This window comes from Cibotium barometz, chromosome 58 (genome assembly GCF_041138505.1).
Source record: "Cibotium barometz isolate CiBa-2024 chromosome 58, ASM4113850v1, whole genome shotgun sequence".
NCBI classification, from domain to species: domain Eukaryota; kingdom Viridiplantae; phylum Streptophyta; class Polypodiopsida; order Cyatheales; family Cibotiaceae; genus Cibotium; species Cibotium barometz.
In genome coordinates, this window is record NC_141103.1 from 14,027,076 (window position 1) to 14,035,500 (window position 8,425).

The following is an 8,425-nucleotide window of genomic DNA, read 5'->3' on the forward strand; positions in this document are numbered from 1 at the left end:
GTTCTCACTTCGTCTCGGGAACATGCACATATGCAATACATCCAAATACTTTCAAGTAAGACACATTCGGTTTTATGCCTGTAAACTTATGTTCAGGAATCATACCATGAACAATTGCTACAGTGGGGGTCTTGTTCATGATGTACACATCAATTGTTTGCTACTGCTTTTGCCTAAAAATAATGTGGCATATTCTTTTTAGATATCAAGGCACGTGCCACTTTTGTAATGTACCTGTTTTTTCTTTCTTCAACACCATTCTGTTGTGGAGTGTACCTGCATGTAAACTATCTTTTGATTTCCTGCTTTCTCAAGAAATCACTGAACTCATTGGAGAAATACTCTCCCCCACCATCTGATCTTAGGCATTTTATTTGTATGCCTTTTTCCTTCTTGACTAAGACTTTAAATCTCTGAAAGTGAGCAAACACCTCACTTTTCTCCTTCATGAAATAAACCCACACTTTTCTAGTGTGATATCAATGAATGTAACATAATACCTGCAACCTACAATTGTTATAGTCTTGGTCAGTCCCCTTACATTTGAATGTATAACATCTAATGGCCATACACTGACATGCTTTTCATGTGGGAAAGCATGTTTGGCCTGCTTACCAAGTTGGCATGCTTTAAATGCTTTATGCATACCATCAATCTTAAACTTTGGCAAACTTGCAACAATATTTTGGGCTTGCATAGACTTCAGTCCGCTGTATATTCACATGACCAATGCACTTGTGCCATATGTCAATATAGATAATAACACTTGTTCCATGCACAAACATGGTTGTCTTTAGCTTATGCATGTTCACATCCAAAGTAAACACCCTGCCATTTCTGTTGATTTTTAAAGTCTTCCACAAAATATCCTTGAGGATTAAACCTCACTGCAGACCCTTCTCAACCATCTGTACTAGGTTCTTTGTAATATTTGAAACATGAAGTAGATCTACCAAGTACTTGATTTTACCATCCTGCATAGATAATGGCACTTTACCAACATGTGTAGTATCATCACCTGTTTCTACATAACCTAGTTTTTCCATTTTCTACATGTCTCTAAACCACTCACCATGATTGGTCATGTGGTTAGAGACGCCAGAATCCACATACCATATATATTTAAAACCTGACACATCTCCTGTTGTGGAACTGAGAATGTGTTGCATCACAAACAACTGCTCACTTCTATCATCACAACTGCTCACTTCTATCATCACCACCATGTTTACTAGATGATGCATAGTTGTCTTGCTGCAACTTTTCACTTTTAATGTCATTCTGGTTTTTGAAGCACTCCTTTGCCATGTACCCTAGTTTTCCATAATAATATCACTCTATGCTATTTGCACTCTAATTTCTTTTTGCCAACTACCTTGGTCCCTCTGGCTCCCCCTACCTCTAGACTGGCCTCTTTCACATGTGTATAATTGCCTGCTACAAATCATTGGCCCCTCTGGCTCCCCCTGCCTCTAGATTGGCCTCTTTCACCTGTGTATAATTTTCTGCTGTGCAAATCATTGGATTGTTGTTGTCCATAATTCTGGTTTCCATGTCAGCCACCCATCACCTTGGCCTTGACCACGACCTCTACCTGAATTGAAGTAGAAGGCTTGTTTGTTCTTGCTTTGTGAAGAAGAGTCCTAACCCAGAGACTTTTCTTCTACGATCATCATAGACACTAAGTCTTGAAAGTTGGGAACATTTTCCTTGACTGCAATGGAGGTCTTGAATGGCTTGTACTCTATTCCATGCCCATTTATAAAGACTCTCACTAAATCATCATCTTTCACTGATACATTAATAGACCCAAGAGATTCAATAATACCCTTCATCTTTAAAGCATACTCATTAATAGACATGCTTTTCTTTTCCACTGTATGCATCTCTTGTTTTATCTGCAGTTTCTTTGGCTTTGTGTTGGTCTAGAACATATGTAGTAGTACATTCTGCCATACAACTAGTGGAGTGTTGGCATCCTGTATGTATCCTATCATTATGTTTGTGATGCGGATTGAAAGCCAATACACAACTTTCCTTGCACCCTGGTTCCATTCCTTGAATGCCTTTATATCTGTTGGAGTGGCATTCTCTTTAGATAACTCCGGAGACTCCTCATTGTCTCCTTCGACATAGTTCCAAAATTCTTTACCCATCAAGAAATTGGTCATTTTGAACTTCTAAGCATGGAACTTATTCTTGTCTAGTTTCTCATTGACAATCTGGTTGAGTCCGTCAGACGTTTGCCTGTAACAACCAGAAACCTGCAAATAGATAATTTATATATGCAACCTGTTAACATAGGAGTATCTTCTGTGACTGTTACATCAATACTTCAGCACAACCCGTATGTCACTAGATGTGACCAAAAGTACATGTACATATACCCAAGATCAGAAATACATGTGCAAACATTGTCTGCAGTCCCAAAATGCAATGCTACACTGCAGTAACTAGATTTTGACCAAAGATAGTTCTCAACTAGAACTTCCCAAAACTATCAAAAACACCTTGCAATGATCGAACGGAGACCAACATGTGCCTGAAATGTGATTATGGCCACAAAACTTCCGTACCATTGTACCACTTGCTTGCTTGCGTTGTTCTTGCCTCTTGCTTTCCTCTTTAGTTCTCAACTGGAGCTCTGATACCATAAAGAGAATGTGGGGGAGAGGGAGAGCTTGAGTTTCTTGCAAGCACACACACACACACACACACACACACACACACACACACACACACACACACACACACACACACACAATGAACCGATGCACCAACCCCATATATAGCATCATTTGCAAAATCATACAGTCAAAAGTGAACCGATGCACCAACACCATATATAGCATCCACAGAATGATCCAAGGCACGGTACATGTTCTACATCAATGTCTCTCAGGACAAGATCTACATGTGTATAACCACAACCATGAGTATGCATAATCATCACATCCGTAGCATCCTAAGTATATCCAGATGTGAATGTCTCAAGACAACATTCATTGTGAACAAACATAAATGCATGATAGATATGCTATTTGACCTCATAAGAGCATCTATGGGCATCAAAACTAAATATCTCCAAATCTGAATCATGCTAAGGTATAAGCAAGGCCAAACCATCAACATGATAAACATCTTACAAATCACCCAAGACATGGTCTTTATCACATAAAACTACATAAGCATGATCCATAGCATATAGCTGCTTTTGAAATGTGCATCCAATGTATCACCATTATCCACATTAATGCGTGAATTTACAATTCCAATACTATTATCAAAATCTAAAACATCCTCCATAAAATAAGCACAAGAATGATCCACTAGTGTAGAGGTGTAATGAGAACTCAAGATAGAATCTAAATCTTTACATTGATACATGTATGGTTTCTTCTCATCATGTTGTCTTGAAATTATAGCAAGTGTTTTGTCCACTTAAACTCGCATAATGTGCTCATAAAGACCCACATAATCATAATCCATGCATTGACCAAATGCGAGAGTAAATGGATATCCCCCTTTGCTCTTTGTGAAGCCACTAACATCCAAAATTGAGTGCATAATAGCTTTTCAATCCTCACTCAAATCAAGAGGTAAACTAAGAGATGGCACAAACAATTCATATACATTGATTCTCCCTATCTTGATTCCACTTATAGTGTTCTCATAAGAGTGGCTTCTTCTAATAAAAGATATGGGGGCTGAAGTGAACTCCTTGTAGATTTCCCAATAAAAGATAAAGTTGGGTTGTGGAAAAGTCCCACCAACACCAAAAGCTCATCAAGGTGAATATCATTATCACTCTCCATAATACATTGAACCACTTGCATGAAAACTTTGTCTAGTTTTTGCACAAATTTATATATCTTCCTTCTCCTTGATGTTTGGCAGAAAGAAAAGATACCAATACTCCTCGGCATACCTAGAAAAAGACTCCTCATGTAGAAGTGTCATGCATCATGCTCTAAAGTGAATTTGCTCATGCATAGTGCTAAACTCTCCCAACACTACACATGCTTGTACATTGCTTTGCACTTTATAGGCTAAACTCTCCCAACACCACACATGCTTGTACATTGCTTGCAACCACCAAGATCTATCTTTGCCCACCATCAAATGTGAAGTTAATTACTTCACCTTGAATTTATCTCCACACAAGGGAGCGTACAAAAGTAGGCCTCCCAATTGTTGCAAAGCCATTCCTTAAGTTATACACAAGTGACTCCTTCATCGTTGGAAAGAAAACAAAGCTTGGAAGAATGGTTCACTATGCTTAAACCATAGATTTCCTACTTGAGTAGACACCATGTACTCAATGAATTCCTCATAGTCTTTGGTGATTTGGAACACACAACATCATACATCTTGTCATGTCTTCCCCTTTGCCCTTGCTACTTATTGTCATAACCTCTTGCCTTTGCACCAAAATACCATGTTGTTTAGATTGTTTTATCTCCACAAAGTCCAAAATGGATTCATCCCTCTTCATAGTCTTTGGTAATTTGGAACACAAAACATCATACATCTTGTCATATCTTCCCGTTTCATTGCCCTTGGTACCTATTGTTATAACCTCTTGTCTTTGCCCATGTCGTTTTCAAACTATTTTGTTTTCACAAAGTCCCGAATGATGACAATTTGAGAAGGCTCAAATTAAGTGTTTTTATTCTTGACAAAATCATTGTTTCCTTTTGCTTTCATTGCATAAAATACATTGCCTCTTCCTTGCATTACATCAAAACCCTCACTGTGCTCTTCATTGTCATCCTTGTCAAATGTGTCCACAAGATCAATTCCATTATTACTCTCATAGGTGTTGAGATTTGTCTTCATTTTCATTAACCCAATCCTCATTACCATAAGTGACCTTGTAAGAAAAATCATAGATACCATACTCATCATAAGTATAGTCATCAAAATCCACATCTTCCGCATGCCCTTAAGAATCATAAGCATGGTACACATCTTCATTATTACCTTCTAGCCATCATACTCACTATCAAAAACTTCCCATAACTTCTAAATAGTACTTCAGATTTGTACTTTTTTGTTTCAGTCAATGGTCCATATGCCTCTGCTTTTGACTTTTGGGAAGAGTTACCTCGTAAGCCAAAATTGTCGTAACTTGACCAACCTGTGTCCAAATTTGACAAACTATAGATTGATGGAATGATTTTGACAAGCACTACACATCCATGCATACCCTTTTACCAAGTTTGACCAATAACTATCCTTTGTTTTGACTTTCTTTGGCCAGTCACTATTACCATTTGGCCAAGTCAATGATGTCCAAATCGAGTGATCTTTGGTTTGTTAGGAAGCTAGCGATATGCACACTCCATCCACATGCTCAATTTCTAAAAATACCATGATGTTTGAATGGGACCACCTTCTAATTACGATACTTTTGATGTTTGACCACCAAGACGGAATCCAAATGTGATGTTCTTTAGCTTGCCATGTCCAAAATGATGCAAGGAATGCATGTGCCACCCTTCCTAGATCTCACTCATACGCACTATATCACTCCGTTTTTGGGTTCTATCATGTGCCACTTTTCAAACTCTATTCAAACGGCCTCCGATTTGTGTGCCAATAGATCGAAAAACAATCAACAACACCCTATTGACCATAGTTGACTTTCTAAAAAAGTCAACTAGTAGGGTTTAACCAAGTTTGTAGCCTCCAATTTGAATGCTTGATGGTGGCTAGAGGGGTATCTCGAAGTGTGAGGAACAAGATTCTAATCTTGGTTTCAAATCAACAATTAGGATTTATTAAAAAAAAGTCAAAGAGGGATTTGGTCGAAATTTGCCACCATGAACTTTTGCACCGAACCACCAAATCTCATCCCCAATGCATTTTCATAACCAATGCACCACTTTTTATCTAAAACAACTCAAATTTGACCTCAATTCGTAAAATTTTACCATCACCTCAAGACATTTGCAACACAATATCAATCTAAAACTAACTTAAAATTGTATCCCTTTTTGTAATCATTCACCATACCACAATAGATAGGCAACCAAAAATTCAGCCAAAAGTGTCACCACGTTGCCGTTTGCATGATCTTTGTCTTGCCCAATTGGTTGTATATAATGTGAAAGAAGAACCGTGTTGGAGAAGAGCTTTGTGCTTATTGCCAATCTCTCGACCAAGCCTTCCCACCCTCTTACTGAGTTTATATCCAAGGCAAGAGCTGGGGCCAATTCTTCACTTTGGGTACCTAATCCCCTTTTATACCGCTTTACCAAAGCACTCACGACACAAAAGGTTCAAGATGCACTCCCCTTTGGCCTCTCCACCTAGTGCCAAAGGTACCCTCTCCACAATCTAGATTCTATGAACTTGAGATAACCAAATGTAGATTGCTTGGAGAGAGTAGAAATCACATACAATACGGGGAATTTATACAATATGCCATGATAATTTTTTCATACAAATGTAGATTGCTTGGAGAGAGTAGAATCACTTACAATACATGGCATTTATACAATATTCCATTATAATTTTTTCATACAATGCTTGCCAATTTAAGCTCCTCCATTTACCAATCAACCAACTGTTATGGTAATTAATTTATTGGGTGATCCAATAAGTAAAAAGAATATCTTGGGTGACCCAAGTGTGATTAATTTGGTTGTGAGTGAATCCAACCAAGTGTGACATGTGTGACGCATGTAAGAAATGTGTGAGTTTGATTGTGAGTGAGTCTGATCAACTCTAAGACATGTGTGACGCATGTAAAGGTTCTGTGAATTTGATCATGAGTGAGTCCGATCAACTCTTTTGAAATAATTCTTGATGAGGGTGACCCTAGTTGGTTGTGAGTGAGTCCAACCAGCTGTGACACGTGTAAAATGTGGTATACTTTTTGAATACGTGTGATGCGTATGAAAACATTGTGAGTGAGTCCAACCAGCTGTGACACGTGTGAAATGTGGTATACTTTTTGAATACGTGTGATGCGTATGAAAACATTGTGAGTGAATCCAATGTATGAGTGTGATTGTGAGTGAGTCCAATCAACTCTTTTGAATTAATGAGGGTGACCCTAGGTTGTGAGTGCGTCCAACCAACTATGACACGTGTGGTATACTTTTTGAATACGTGTGATGGGTATGGAAACATTGTGAGTAAATCTAATGTAGGAGTTTGATTGTGAGTGAGTCCGATGATCAACTCTAAAGACACGTGTGCCGTGTGTAAAGGTTTTGTGAATTTGATCTCATGAGTGAGTCCGATCAACTCTAAGTCACATGTGATGCGTGTGAGGATGTGGGAGTGAATCCACTTAAATACATAATGACATTGTGAGTGAATCCAATGTGGGAACAATTACTATGTTTGATCACTTGCGTGTGCTGATAGTTACAACCGAGGATGGTTGTTCTTCTCAACCGGGAAAACTATCACGGGAGTGAGATTTTCAAAATATTTTATCATGGGAGTGAATCCAAATAATTATGTGTGATGCATGGTTCATGTGTGAAGCATGGTAATGAATGATTTCCATTTGTTATAATTATTTTTGTGAGTGATTCCAAAGTAATTATGATCTAACATTGTGGATTATGTTGAGTATAGATCATGAGTTGAGACAACCAAGATGGACATTGGATGAGATTATCTAGTTAAGCACATGTGTGCTAAATATTTAATTTTGTATGGTTTGGCCCATTGTACATATATTGGGCAAGGTTTATTTTTGATGAGATGCTTTAAAAGCATTGGACTAAGGTTCCATTTTGTAAAAAGCCCAATTTTGGAAAAGCTATGCTATTTATGGCTCCAAGGGCTAAATTTATTAATATGATTTAAATATCGCATGTGGGAGTGGAGACACACACGTCGGGGGGGAGATTGCCCCCAGTCTTGTGTTCTTTGATTCTTATGTTCTTTGATTTATGCTATGATGTTATGGTTAATTTCTTTTATTGTTTAATTTGTGGAATAATCTAATCTCCATGTACCATGGTCTTGTAACACCAACACAATCCATCCAACTCAAACTCCCATTAGTGTTAGGTCTTCACAACAAGCATCAATGTGAATCTAATGCATTCCATAAGAAATCAAACCCATTCATTGCCACCAAATTATTCTCAAGCCTTTAATTGAAAATATTGGCATTCCCCATGGTTTCAACAACCAAGAGTTCATGTGCCCCTTGCTTAGCACGTTCCAAGGTTGCATACCACCTCCCACATCCAACTCGAACCATGTTGGAAAGTGAATGAAGACCAAGTCTGCAACCCACTTAACTACCTTTCCCATCCTCATGCACGTGTGGTCCTCCCTTGCTACTTTGCTGAAGAAGTCATGTATGAGTTTGTATAAGGAATTCTTCTTGCCAACCACAAAATCAATCCCCATGGACACGTAATCACCTACCATGCATCCATAGGGCACCACA